Raw genomic sequence first — 16,174 nt, forward strand, 5'->3', positions numbered from 1 at the left:
GGATATTTTGTATGCCCCAGACCATTGGACCCAATAGTCAGTGAACAGGACCATATGGAAGAAAAGATAACTGGAAACACTAATACCATTAATTAACTAACGCATCTTACCCATTGAATCAAACCATCATCTTTACCGCAAATTAAATGATCTTTATGCTTTGTCATATAAGTGTCTCCAAAAATCCAAAGACATGGGTTAAGTTAAAAGCAAGTAACTAAACGTATGTTTAGCATCATTCCATTTACGTACATAAATATATATTTAAATATAAAATATATGTGTAATAGTGATTTCTTTTGGGGAGGGAAGGGCAGTACAATACAGATAAAGGGAGATTTTCACATTCTACTTTATAATAATTAATAAAAGCTAACATTATTGCATGTGCTAGGCCCTTTTCTAAAGCTTTACCTATTTTATTTCACTTACTTGTCACAACCACATGAGGAAGATACTAGTGGTTAAGAATGTTGGTTCTTCCAGCTTATACATATTCCAGAGTTCAAACTATATATCTCAGCTTACAAACAGACTAGCTGTGTGACTGTCACCTTAAAACAAATTACTTAAATCTTCTGTGCCTCAGTTTCCTCATCTGTAAAATGGAAATAAAAGCAGTACCTAAGTAATGGGGTTGTGAGGATTGATTGAGATATACATGTAAACTTATTAGAACAGCCCTTGACACATAGTTAGCATTCACGAAAGAGCTATTAACAACATCATCATCATTTCCATTTAACAGATGAGCAAGGGGAGGCACAAATGTTCTAAGTAACTTGTTAGTAAGTGCTAGAGCCGGCTTTTGAACCCAGTTTGACACCAAAACCTATACTCTTATTTAGTCAAACTGCTTTCTCCATTCTCTTGCCTTATTGAATTTTTTAAATAAGCATGCTTATGAATACATGTGTTATTTATGTGTCTTGGAGAAATGAAGAACTGTGATTAAGAAATGTGAATGGAAAATAATTTTCTACAAGATGAAGAGAGACTTTTTAACTATCACCTATGCAATTTAAAGAAAGCCTTATAGACATTAGTAGTGTTTAATAAAACAGCTTTAATGAGATATAATTTGCATTCCATAAAATTCACTTGTTAATGATGGTTGGTTTTTTTGTTTGTTTGTTTTTAAAGAAAAGTCTGGGAGAGTTTTGTTTTAGCTCATGGTAGAATTTTCAAATTCACTCTGGTATTTAGTTGAGTGTCCACTAATTTGGTTTAATTGACCCCACTCACAATTATTAAGCACCTGCAGAAGAGTAGACCTTGGGGGCTACAGCAATGCATGTGAAAAATCTCCTACGTTCCCTTAAGTTTAATAGCGGGTGTTTTTTTATAATTTGCATTCAATTATTTTTCGTCAGTGTTTCTCTTGATGTTTATAAATTATGATTAAATTAGACACCATGGCACTACTATTTTTGGGTGTGGCATTTGGTAATAAATTCAATACTTTTGCTATCAGGATTTTTTTGCCTTACTTCCTTGTTTTGAAGAAACTGCATTCATTTGTGGTAAAGGAAAGACTTCTCTAATTTGCTACATCCTTTGGAAGTAATTTTAATATCATGTCTTATCCTGGACATTCTAGTCTGAGAATTACCCGAGGCACATTTACAGTCAGAAAGTTTCCCCTTGGTTAATATGAAACCTTATCGGTTCTCTTTTCACGAGGTCCCTTTCATTACTGAATTTCCCACAGCCCATGTCTAACTCTCATCACATGCTGGCCTGAATTGACATCATGCCTTCATATATTACAAGCAGAGTTATTTTGTGTTGGGGATAGTCATTTTCTTTAAGGACCTGTGTTTGGTGTATACCATGAGCCAGACAAAGAAAATCAATTGGGGCAACAAAGTGGAGGTTACTGGAAGGTTATAAATAATGGGGATGGGTAACATGATACCTTCAGGGTTAGCATAGCACTCATGACAGACTTGACAACATTTTTGAATGAATCTCTTGAGCCAGTGACCAAGTTTGACCCTGTGTTTGTATTGACAGAGCTGACACCTTATTAGTTATCTTATCAGAGCTGAAACCTTATTTGTTGTCTGATGTGCAGGAGGCAATACAGGGCAATAGAATCAGATATCTATTGATTCAAATCCCAGTTTTATCACCTGGGACAGGTTACTTAACTTCGCTGCGCCCATTTTCTCACCTCTAAAATGGGTTAATATAGAGATCTAAAACTTTCTTGTTTCCGGTCCCCTGGGTCTCAGCAATTTTTTTCAGTGTCTCTAGGCCAAAAAAAAAAAAGTGAAGCAGTCCTGTTTATTAAGTAGTTAGGCCCAAATCAACTTAATAATTATTCATGTCCCAACAACTTAGAAGCTGTTTGAAAAAAGAATACACATAAATTGAAATTGAAAGAAAGTAACACTTTTATTTCATTCTTAAATAGCCAGGATTTCTTACTAAGGGAATGTATGCACCTGTTGGACGCTATACAACTTCTCAATTTTTGGAATAAGATCAACACACATTGTTTTTCATACAGTATTTGGTTTTTATTACATCAACTGTGGCAAACCCAGTTTTGCAAAGTTCGATGACACCTAAAGGAACGTTGCACGACGTAGTATTGAAACTCTGAACTAGCTGGAGCTATTAGTTTGTGCGATGTCCACAAATGTCGAGTGTTGCTGTATTTCCCTCGAAAATGTAGACTATCCCATGAATTCACCTGTGTCCCTTGAGGTACATCCGCATGAAGTTTGGGAACCCTGGGGTGGAGAGAATTTAAGGGCAGGGATGTCGGAGGGATGAATGTAATAGTGCGTGGGCAGTGACTGGTTCATCACAGGCGCTCAATAAGTGCAGCTACAGACATGTGCTTGTTGAGGGAAGGAGGGAAAGAATATGGCCCAGAACTTGATCCAAATTATTCCTCTTAAAAATAAATTCCTCTTAATACTGAAATGGAGTCCTCTCTGGACCCCTCCTGCCCCCTAGCATTGACACCTGCGTGCTGCATTCTCTCCCTTACACACACACACACACACATACACGCACACACACACACAGCAGGTAGTACACTGCAGAAAGCCTGGGAATTCTACTCGGGAAATCTGGCATGCTTGTTCTAGTAACTGAGGGAAATTACTTAGCCTCTCTGATCCTCAAGAGGTAGCATATCTTGAAATATCAATATCATATTGTGTGGAGACACTTTCAGCTTGTAGTTCATCGGCAACTAAAACTCAGCCTCAGGGGTAGGGGGATGATAAGGGAGAACTAATGACTATAGTGCACTGGAGAGCCACGACCAGGCTAACCAGGGCAACTGCTGCTCTCAGCTGCTGCTGATTGCTACCTGATTTTCTGAGTTTTCCAGACGTGCCAGAAAATTTTAATACTACATGAAAATCCTGATTTTTAAAGTCTTAACTAATGTAAATACATACATACATACATACATAGATACATACATACGTGGTGTGATCAAAACATAAGGTGAATGCAGCTGCCGAGTGCCATCCAACTGAAAGGCAGGGATCTTCAATAGGGGAAGCAGTGTGTTGAACCTTAGTAACAATGTGTGACAAGTTTCAACTTGTTCAGTGCAGTCAGTCGGGTGTGAGCTACGGTTGAGAGAAGATGTGTTTTAAGGTGTGGCGTAAATCATGGATCACAGACAATGCATTAATGTGAAATAACCAAACGGTTTCATCCTCCATCATGACAACATTCCATGTCACACATGACTTATGGTATGGCAATTTCTGTCAGATAAAAACATTACAGTGTGTCCTCGTTCACTTTATTCACCGGATCTGGCACTGTGCAACTTCTGGCTCTTCCCCAAAGTCAAAACAACCATACAAGATAAATGTTTTGAACCGATTCAGGACATTGAGGCAGCCACAATAGCACAACTAAAGACACTTAAAAAAGAGGACTTTCAGAACTGCTTCAGAAAGTGGCAAGAATGATGGGATAAGTGTGTTTGAAGTGAACAGGAGTATTTTGAAGGGGATTAATGGGAATGTGTCTTTTACTGTAATAATATATATTTTTTAATTTAAACATTCACCATATTGTTTGATCATACCTCGTACATACATACATACATACATAAGTAACAATACGATATGGCCCAACACCACGCAGTTTAAACAAAGTACCCCTTTAGATTAGATTTCCCCCATGGATGACCCCTTTCCAACTCTGAAACTAGCGCCATCACTTTACCTCTGGTTGACAGAGCCAGGAGCAAACCTAGTGTATGTGTCAGCCCATGGAGTGAGTCATTTTTAATATCCTCTTTCTCTATATGACAAAATTATTTTTAGTCATAATCAGGAAATGAAATGAATAAGAATACTGACAGGAAAAGAAATGCAGAAAGTGAAATTTTCAGTTACTGAACATTTTATATATAATCATGCCAGGAAAACAAAAAATAAAATAAAACAAATATTTAAATATAAAAGAGAAAATTGCATTAATGTTGAAAAGAGAAAAAGCAAACAAACAAACAAAAACATATCCCCTATAATAACCTGTCACAGTAACAAATAATGTTAGTTTTTGTTTTTGAGACTGAACACCATCATAATTGATCTTTGCATATACATGTTAAAATTTGTCAATTGATCTGTACTCATAGTTAATTGAAGAATACATTTCATTAATTTTAATTGTGAAAAGTTTCTTTCACATGTTGTAATCAATATATAAATAGTTAGGAAAAGTCTTAAACTTAAGAATAAGTTTGTCAGAGTCATAAAAAATCTCACAGCAGTTCCAGAAATTATAATGTTATCCATGTTTGTTTCTTTGGGATTGGGTTTAACATCTTTCATATGTTTCTGCTGGTGAAAAATTCAAAATACAATTTAAAACTCCATGTGGTCACAGGGAAGGACAGAACTGATGGAATTCAAATTCTGTTTCCTCATTTTTGGAATCCCATGTTCCCACTGTTTATTTTTAATCTACTGTTTCAACGCAGAAATGTGACATACTACAGAGATTGGAGAAACAAATTGTGCCAGAGTAAGCATGAACCATTACTAACTTACTTTCAAAAGGTATGTGTGTAGCTGAGTCCTCATTTGTCCAAGGCTAACTATTTAGCTTGTTTTCCAAATTAACTTCTATTTGGGACATAATATCTATTAAACATATAAATAATAAAAATGTATTCATTTGAAGTACACATATATATTATTAAAATTCAACCATAAGTTTAGTACTTGTTTACAATATAGACTAATATAGAATATAGACTAAGATTTTTGGAGGAGGAATATTTCGTTAATGATATTGTTTAGAATTGGTGGCATATGGTGATAAATAAAAAGCAGACTGAGATTTACTCAGACTGGAAAGATGAAGCGAGTCATTGAAGAACACAGAGCTTATTAGCAGAAGACCAGGACTGGAACTCGATTTTTTGTGACCTAGCACTAGATACCCAGTTTGGCAGCATTACAACATGAGATATGTCCTTAGGACTTTAAAAAGCAACTAAAAATAATAATTAATTATTTTACTATTATACAAATCATTAATTTATTTTTTATTATGAGCTAGGCATTGTGCTCAGTGCTTTGTCTAGATTATCTCATTTAATTCTCACAACAATATTTCTGTAATTATTATTCCCATTATACAGATGGAAAAACTGAGGCTTAAGAGATGTGTCATCAGAAAAATAGACGTGGGAGAAAGCACACTGATAACAAGACCGCCTAAAGCTGTGAGCTCCTGTTGCAGCCACTGCCACCTTCTCTCCCACCTCCATACATCTTGCAATTCACCTTTCACTTTAGGATTCTAAGAATGCAGCCTGGGTCTCAGTTCTGGTTTCTACTTTGATAGCCTATGGGTTTGTAGGCATATTTAAACTTCATTGCTTGGTGAATAATGTGAGAGGGTGGGATAGAATGCCACCAACAGTCCTCCCAGCAGTGAAGCATGAACCGCTTATAATGATAGCACATTGACGACAATCGCTCCCACGAGGCCAGAGAGCATGTGGGAAGCTCTGTAACGCTGCAAAATTCTGTTAGTGTCTGGATCTTTCACAGATTGTTGGGGAGACTTTGAAGTTGTTCTGTCACATTGTGACCTGTAATGTAGATCAGCAAGCTACATGCTGTGTGCTGACACTTCTCATTTTCCACTTGGCATTCTCCTCACTCATGGCCTGGAAATCCTGCCCTTGCTTCATAGGTTGCTTGAAGCTAATAATTTTCAGCACTTTGTGATTATCTTTTTCAATGTGTTCTCCGTACCCTGGAGGGGCAGAGCAGGACAAATAGATTTCTGCAAAGAATAATTAATAATTCAAATACTTCAATGAATTAACAGGCTACAAATATACTTAGTAAACATACACGGGCATATTTAATGCTGTATTTGTTTTTCATATCCTTCTCTCCCAGCTTGGAAACCTGCCTCCATATTTCATTGTGCCATTGCTCTTATGTCCCCTCATCTGATGTAGTTTTTGGAGGACTTGGGGTATGAGGCAAATGCTAAGAGGTTATTACCACTTGGATATTTGACTTACTATTTTCTGTATTTGGGGAAAATACCATTTGCTAGGAACTTGGAATTTGAAGGACAAAGTCTTAATAATTCTTCTGGCACTATTTGTGTTAAATTAGGCAAAAATCTTAACCTCTCTGGGCCTCAATTTTACTGCTTATTAGGTGAGAATAACGAACCCACCTCCCAGGACCCTTCTGAGAATTAAACTCTTGGCCTAAAGGAGGGGAACAGAAAAGTTCTTGCACAGGCACCACAGGGAATAAAAGCTAAATATCTCATATGTAAATACTATGCATCTTGAAGTTAGAATCCTGTTTTATATCTCTGGAATATTCTTTTGTATGTGACAAAAGAATATTGTTACTGTTTGACTCTCCATGTCTTTTTGCTGCATCTCTCCGTTGGCCTTATTTTCCCAGAGGGAATAGTAGAGAAGAGAAGAATTTTTGCATGCTTTGATATGGCCAATCCTTAAACGAAGCTTTTGCTTGGTGCCAGAGACATGATTCCTCTCTAGGAGACCACGTGCTTGAGAAGTGTTTTTACCCAATATCCATGACAGAGGAGGGCAAAAAATGCCCCAGATCTGATGTTTGAGAAGGTAAGGGGGAGACTGGATGGTTAACTGCTCTCCTTCAACCTACAGACTCCTGGAAGAGAAAAGTACAAGTGATAAAACCTGAACTGGAAACTTTGAAGCTGTTAAAGAAAAATTAAAAAAAAAAAAAAATTGAGAGATCTGGGCTACTGTTGAAGTTGGGAGTCTTGAGTTCACAGTTTTGAGAATATCTTTTACAGCATTGTGATTATTAAAGTCAAGCCCCAGGAAATGGGAAACGGAGGCAAAGGAAGCTGAATTGATGGCTGTGATAAAGTAATAGGAATTTCCTATTTTTCCCCGGTGGTCCCAAGGATGTTTTCAAGGACCTCTGCATTTGAGGAAGTAGAAAAAGGGAGAATATAGGCAAGAGGAGAGAAAAGAGACTGTAGCAGCTGTGGGAGATTAGGGCCTGAGAAGAGAAACAGCCAGGAAAGGATACTGGGATGAGCATGGGCACCGAATGCTACCAGAGAGCTTTGCTTTCAATTGCAAATGATTTCAGCTTCTGGGCTCTAATCGGCCCTTAAACCTGCAGTGAGTCTGCTACTCACATCAACATTGTGAATGTGACGATGTGGGGCCCGGGGAAGAGGCTGCCGTCTGTGCTCAATTGGACAGCAGGCCCAGGAAGGGTGACAAGGCACAGACATCCATGACGATGCGCAGAAAAATAGCTGGGAGAAGAGATGATGAGGACAAAGAAGAGATGATGGAATATGTAAGCATCCCTGCAGCATGGAAATTCTCGGAAGATGTGCATGGTGGTGGTATTTGGTCAGGGCTGGGGAGTCAGGGCGGTAACTTGAGACTCAGCACAGAATGGGGGCTCTCATTATTGTATTTGGATGGTAGAGAAAAGTGCCACCTCCAAAATGGAAATTGGAGACACTTGAGCTAAAATACAGCACTCTAAGCTGTCCACCCAGCAGGAAGGCCAGGCTGACTTGGATATCCAAGAGGCAGACTGAGTCTCCCAGGGTTTCCCTCCCTTAAGGGAGTCCAAGAGTTTGAAGAGGGAAAAACCGATGATGTGTGCAGACACTTGTGGGCTGTGGGAAGGTGGCCAGACAGCCAGAGGCTCAAAGCACCCTTCCCGGGGTTTACATAAAGTCTCCGAGGCTTAGCTCATCAAAGAGACTGCCGGCATTTTCAGAGGAATTCCCATCAGAGTAGTGCGTGCGAATAGACTAGCACCCGGGGAATGAGGAAGAGAGGAAGAAAATCCCACTCAGAAACAACAAACAGAACCAAAGAACAAAGGGTAGAGTTCCAGGAAGAGATAACAGCAATTTTCTCCCTGGGAAAGGTGAAATGTGCGTGAAAATCAGTCTTTCATTCAGAACCCTGGAGTCTATTATTCAAAGCTCCAGAAAAGTCAGACAACTAACTCACTGTTAAGGTTGCCACCTGTGCACGAGGCTACAAATGCTGAGGGCAGAGTGAGCCAAACAGCATTCTTGACCTCAGTCATGTGTTGTCCGCCTCCCAGCCTCGCCTATGCCATCCTTCCCCTCGTCCCAAATCTCTGAATCTTCTTCCCATTCTGACTCCATTTGCAAATCTCCAGTCTGTCCCCATCAGCCCTCAGGTATATCGCTATGCAGAGCCGACAGTTGATTTATGCACAGGACTAAATGCAGCTCTTCCTTTAGTGCATTATAAGGGGTGTTTTTCATACGTGTTTGCTCTGTATGCTCTAAAGTCTTTCTCAGGGAAGACTTAATAGCAAAGAGCAGCAGACATGAGTTCCAATCCTGACTCTGCCTGTTTTTAGCTATGTCTGGGACAAGTTCACTTATCCTGAAAATGGAAAAAGCAGTGATAGCCACCTCAGGGACAGATTAAATAAAGCAACACATGTAAAACACTTACACAGTGCCTGATACATAATAAATGCTAATAAAAATGACCATTCACTGGTACTCACACACTGCTGGCTGGAGTGTACATCAGCACAACCACTTTTGAAGATGATTTGGTGGTATATATTAAAGCTGAACATATGCGTAGTTTAAGAACCAACAATTCTCCTGGGAGGTATATAGCCCCCTTTTCTTTTGTTAGCTTATAAGATCATCATCATAAGAAACATGGTCTGAGTTCGAAAGAATTAACTAGCAAAGTTTTGAAATACAACCCAATTATAACTTGGGGATTGTCTGCACTGTGTTTTATGAATAACAATGTGGTTTGGTGCTCTTTGATACTTAAATTTCTGAGCTTTACTGACCTGAAGTTCTTGGAGTGGTCAGGTTAGTCACATAGTCATGTTTGGGAATTTTGGGTTCTGTTACGAGAAGAATAATTAAATCTTGGGTAGGAATTGGCTGACTTCCTTAAATAGACAAGGGTAAGTCCCATGATGTTAGGCCACTAGGCAGGGTTTCTTGGTATGACAGGTATTACACCGAAATGCTTGACAGATTTCACTGTTGAGAATGTTCTTGCCTAGGGTAAGAATTAAATTCATTAAATGCTCATTTGGTGAAATTTAACTCAATTGTCCCTTATTCTTCAGCAGAATTTTTATACTTGGTTACAATGTTTTATGAATAAGGCCTTATCGAAATAATTTTTGGTGCGATTATAAAATTGTCAGTTCCACTTCTTCTTCCCTTCCTTCCTTCTCTTCTTTCTTTATATATCTTCTGTCATTTGTTTTTAGATATTTCATAAATATAAATATGTATAATGTAGAAACACTTATAGATGACTCTTAGTTATGGCATCCTCAGTTTGAAAACTTGTTGAAATGGTGAAAAGTTTGACTATAAGGCACACCATCTTGAATGTCTGTGTCATTTGGACCAGGGCTACCTAAAATGTGGTCCACAGAGCAATGCCTGTCTACAAACCGCTTGCTATCAGTCTGTTAGGACATATCTAATAGAACTTGAGAGTAAGCATTTATAAACTTATGAGCAATTTATTAGAGTAATATTATCTCTGTTGAATATGTGTGTAATACTATCTTCTGAAGAGAAGCAAATAGTTTGTCACGTGCTGTTGCTTCTCCTCCTTCTCCTTTCTTCTTCTTCTTCTTGTCCTCTTCCTTTACATGTGTTGTTTAAAAGTCCAGTATAGTCACATAAGGCAGGTAAACAATTGTTCCTCTCAGTTAACGTAATGGCAACATAGTAGTTTAACCACTGTTGGAGGAGGTCATCTAGAGGATGTGACCATTGGTTGACCTGGGAGCTGGATCCGGACAATCGGAGACTCCTCATCTCCACCCCTGTCCTTGGAATGTACATTCTGCCCACCCTTCCTGAGCTAAGAGCCATTTTAAGGATGTAGCATTGAGTAAGGTAATTTTGAGAGCATCTGGACTAATCTGTGACTGAACCCAGTTAAGGCCTCTGTATAAACTTTAAGATTCTGGTGGGCACTTGTGAAAATTTATTTCTCTTGTGGCTGCCCTGGACAAGCCTAAATAAGTTCTCTTGCTTATTAAACCTGCTACTGATCAATATGGAGAGACCTGCCTCTTTCTTCAGTCTCTCCTTGCCCTCTGTGTATGGGGTCCAGTTTCAAATTTCATCAGGGAACTCCCGAGGTCGTGAACCAACAACCGTTATTTAAAATACCTCCTTTACTCAGCTCTGTTTTGTTTTTTTTTAATTCCATTTTGTAACCTGCATTTTTTGTTGAATAAAGTCCAGTTCTTCAGCTTGATTTTCCAGGATATTTCACAATGTAAGTCCAATATAACAGTCCAAACTCCTTATAATTCTCTTTAAAAGTTATAGTATTTTCTCATTGTCCATTTAAACCATTTTTCTTCTCAGAATGTTTTCTCTGCTTATTCGTTTATTAATTTATTCACCCACCAATGGTAAAAACTTCAGGTTCCAAGATGGTTTTTTTTTTTTTATGCTTCTGTTAAAACTTTAGTTTTATCCAAAAATACTTGATGCAAAAAATTTCATTTAGCCAATTATTTGGCATTGTACTGCCTCAGTAATAGACATATCTCCAATTACTTATCAGGTGTGAGTTTGAGGGCTGTTTTCTGGGTAAATGCAGACAAGGGAATAACTGCTAGTCCTTGCCTGGAGGCTCTGGACCTGCCTGTATTTTCCCAGATATGAAGGAACAACAAACTACCACATATCAAGCACTGTGCTTAGGTGTTCAGACGAACTTCCAGAGGCCACATCAATTGTCCTCAAAAGCCCCGCTCCAAGAAGTATCCCTTCTCTCAAATGTCCTATCTCTCAGTAGCTCTACCTAATAATGAAGTTTCTGTAGAATAGTGTCTGGCAAATGGGAAGAGAAAGTAATATTTTGACTTAGAGGACTGTCTTTTATTTAATTTTAACTTTAAATATGTTGATTTGATTTGTAAAAATTACTTCAAAAGAAAATTAAAAAAATTAAACCAAAAGTCCCACCATCATATTAGAAACTAATACGTATGAGAACGAACTTTCAAATAATGGCTAACTCTGACTGAATGTGTGTAATTACCAGTAGGAGTGCTAGTTTTTCTTAGCCCAAATGGAGATATGCAGGCAGACTGCTGGCCCATGATCCAGCTGAACAAAGAAATAATTATATGGGACTGAATAAATTGATGTGGGAATTTTTATTTTTTAAATTCATTTTAAATTTCATGAAAGATTATCAGTCTTGGAAATGGGTAAAAAAAGAGAGAGAACTAAGTATTCTTTCAGTGGAGTAGTCCTGCGTGGAGCTGATCCTCCAGGGATTATTTGATTCTATTTGATTATTTGAGTACTTCTGATTGACTAAGCTATTTTATAGCTCTGTAAGGACAGAAAGTAAGTTGTAGAAAATTGATAACAATGCAATTTTTTCCTGTCCACAGTAACACAAACAATCTTGTCCATAGAAATGCAGAGTCGTATTATCCCATAGAGATAGAATTTTTAAATGTAAAATTAATATTTTGTGGACCTGTAGGATATTAACCAGTTCTGCATTTATTAGAAAATCATTTCAGCATTCCTAATTACATATATACACTGTCCAAAATCTATTACAAGTACCCCCCATTAATTAATTGAGTAAACAAAAATTTTCCCCCTTCTTCTGCCTCCCCCCCACCCCACTCTGGTTCAAGCCGTTGTTTTCTCGGTCTAGTTGTGTAGGACACAGCTCCCTAGCCCATGCTGGTATTATGAATCTTGAGTCCCCCGCCACCCCAGGCAGTTGGCTGCCGGTAGTGGGAATCAAACCGGCGATAGGAGCATGGCGCTCCAACCACCTGAGCTACTGGGCCAGAGCAACAAATTTTTTTACACATGTTCATTTTATGTTTCTTTTACAGTCATGATTTTGCCTTTTAGAATATTATAGTTTAGCAGTTTTGGACGTTCCACCCAGAAACCTTAGTGGACTTTCCTGACAAAGTATCAAATAAATTGTGTTTCAGGAAAAGTTCGTTAATGGTTGCTTAATCTGGGTTCTAACAGTTGCTTAACCTGCTAATTCTTTCTCGGTTTTCAGAATAAATTCCAAGTAACAAAAGAGAGTTGCTCTGTTTCTCTAGTTTTTCCTCTTTCTATCTCTCTATGGATTTTCTGTTTAGTTTTTCATTCTGGTTTGCCCAGAGTCAATAACTTATTCTCAATTGGTTGCATCAATGATTGAGAAAATGGTTTTACAGAGTAACCATTTTGTGATCTTTCTAAATGATGGAGATGAATTCTCTGTTGAGTGAGAAACAACAGAGAATCTGGCTGGATAGTCTTTTTTGTTTGTCTGTCTGTTCATCTATTTGTGAGCTCAAATCAATTCAGAATTTTGTCCCCAATGGGAAGGAAACTAGCTCTTTGAGGTCTAAATAGACCAGTTAGTTTTTGTATTTTTGTATTTATTCTTCAATCATGGCTGAAGTGTGAGACTGAAGCCATAAGCTTTTTTACATGCTTATGTGTCTTTGTGTGTTAATGTCTGATAACTGAAAAACGCCCTATCCTTTAATTGTAAGAGTGAGACATACTCTCCAACTTATAGAAGGTATTAACACTGGAGGGTATTAATAAATTAGATTACAATGTCTCCTAAATTAAAGAAGCTCTGTTCTGATTATTTATAGAGGTAAATAAGCACTTACATAATTGTAGTATTTCCCAATTCACAGAAAATAAGAAAACTAAAGTTTTAACATGGTAGATGTAATAATTTTGTTCAAATTCTTTTTGTACAGAGATTGTTGACTCAGAAACATCTTAAGAATTTAAGTTCACCTAATAATAGTAAGTCTTTGGTAGATCAGAATTGTTTAATAATTTTGGTTTTATGAAAAAAAGCTGTCTTTTCTCTGATTTATCAGTGTTAAGTATATACAAGTATACATTTTATTTTATTTTAAAATAAGAGGTGGGTTTGTTTTCTAATGAATATGCTAGTTAATGTATTACCTAAATTGAGGCCTTTGCTGACTTACCATATTTAAAGTCACAAGCTACACCCCAACTCTTAATTCCCAATTGCCTGCCACTGCTCCACAATTTTTTCCCCTATAGAACTTATCTTCTAACATACCATATAATTTAATCATTTATTATGTCTATTACTTTTTCCCTGTCTTCCTCAGGGACATTGGAGCTCCATGAGGGCAAGGGGTCCTGTTATGTTTGCTGATATAATCCAAGGGTTTGCTGATATAATCAAGTAGATGCTCGATGAATATTTTTGAATAAATTAGTGTGCAATTGATGCAGGATGCTAGCAAAGATGGGCAAGAGCAAAGAACCATGGTGAGGATGAGAAATGAGAATGGTTGAGTCCAGACTTCATCACCAAACACCTTGCCCTGAGGTGCTTCAATTCCTCCCCAGTCCCTAAATTAGGCAAGAAGGCACAAATTAAGATGTGGACCTTCATCCTTCTCCTAGCCAGGAAAACTGATCATGTGAGCTCATAGAAGAAATTAGTGAGATTGGGGAGAGCAGATGTCCAAAAGAAAGTTCACATACTGAAAACCTATATCTGAATACACAGGCAGCATTTACAAAAATTTGATCATGTATTAAGTCAAAATGTTGCGGAAAAAGCAGCAAGGACCGAGAGACTCAAGCGGCACGCAGAGATCAGGGAGAACACAGCTTTATTACACGGGCGGGCTCAGCAGGATTGTTCACAAAGACTGAGGACTTATTGGGGTCGGGCGCTTTGTTTTATAGGGTTAGGCCTCGGGGTTGGGGAGGGGAAATCTGGCCGGGGTGCTGGGGAGGTCCATCCCTAACAGCTGTGATCGCTCAACATTGTTTTGACGGGAAAGCCTCTAACTGCTGTGTTTGCAGAAATTGCTCCAATAAGGTATCGGAGGAGGAGGGGGATGGAAAGCTCCTAGCGGTGGTGCCCGCACGAAAAACGTCCTAACAAAAACACAAGTTAAAGCAAGTCTCAGCAAATTTTTAAAAATGTGTATCATTCAGACTGCATTATCAGACTGCAATAAAATTGTTAGAAGTTAATTTAAAAAAAAAAAACACATTAATTGAAAATATTGCCAGACATGTGGACACTTCACTCCCACGTCAAAGAAAAAAATATATTGTGAATTTTAAAGTACTCGAATCCAGACAATAATGAAAACACTAATTTTAAAATTTAGGGGTTTATATAAAAACAGGAAAATTTATAGCCTTAAGTGCTTGTATTAGGAAACAGGGATGCCTCAAAATTAATATGTCCAATTTAAGAAGTAAAAAAAAATGAACAAACAAATAAACCCAAATAACAAAAAAAGAAAGAAACAAATAACATGTGCTTCTAAGGGGAAAAAAAATGTCTGGAGAGACTGATCAAGAGAAAAAAAAAGGGATCAGATAAGCAATATAAGGATGTGGAAAGGGGCATGACTTATATAGAAGCTTCAGATAGAAAAGTAAATTAGGGTGGCCGGATGGCTCAGTTGGTTAGAGTGCGAGCTCTTAAAAACAGGATTATTGGTTCAATTCCCACATGGGATGGTGGGCTGCGCCCCCACAACTAAGATTGGAAATGGCAACTGGACTTGGAGCTGAGCTGCGCCCTCCACAACAAGATTGAAGGACCATGACTTGGAGCTGATGAGTCCTGGAAAAAACACACTGTTATCCAATATTTCCCAATAAAAATTTAAGAAAAAAAGAAAAGCAAATTAAACCCAAAGTAAGTAGAGGTCTGAAAATAATCAATACAAGATTGAAAAATCAATAAAATAGAAAATGAACATGCAGTTTTGAAAAGTCAATGAAAATAGAAGTTCTTTGAAAAGATAAATAAAATAACAAATAATTAGCTAGACTGATTAAGAAAAAAGGAGTCAAAATACAACTCACCAATTTCTGAAATGAAGGAAGGGACCTTACGTATTTACTACACACATTAAATGGATCACAAGGGAATATTATCTAAAAACTTTGTGTCAAGGAGAATTGACCCTGGGCGATGAGCACACAGTATGACATATAGATGATGTATTATAGAATTGTACACTTGAAACCTATGTAATTTCACTAAACATTGTCACCCCAAAAATTTTAATTTAAAAAAGGAAATCATATATATCAGAAAAAAAAACCCACTTTATGCCAATGGATTCAATGACTTGCTGAATTATGAGGTTATATGTGGAATGGGGTACACTGCAGTGGCTTTGCCATCAGTGTTGACAGCAATAGGAGATATTCCCAGAAATTGTCAGATTAAATAATTTGAGAGCAGTAATTCATGAGCACACATGGGAGATCCGCTAGGCACTCCCAGAAGTAGATATAAGGCATGTGAGTTCAGCTGAATTTCCCTGAGGTAAGAGAGGGTAATTCATCCCCATGGTGGTGGGCGCTAGGAAACACAGTGTTATATAAACGAAGGCCATAAACCCAGGCCAGCTTCCCTAGAATGCAAAAATATTTTAGAGCCTGTGTCTTTGGTTTCTGGAAAGGCTTTAATTATGGGTGTTCTTTTTCTTATAAATGAATAAATAAGTATCCTAAATGAGTGAGTAAAGAATTAATAAATCATTCCTCATTCTCCTTTTCCATATTGATAAAGACAAAGCCTTGGGCTGATGTGTTGAGGACATACAGAAATATC

Source organism: Rhinolophus ferrumequinum, chromosome 11 (genome assembly GCF_004115265.2).
Source record: "Rhinolophus ferrumequinum isolate MPI-CBG mRhiFer1 chromosome 11, mRhiFer1_v1.p, whole genome shotgun sequence".
Lineage (NCBI taxonomy): Eukaryota > Metazoa > Chordata > Mammalia > Chiroptera > Rhinolophidae > Rhinolophus > Rhinolophus ferrumequinum.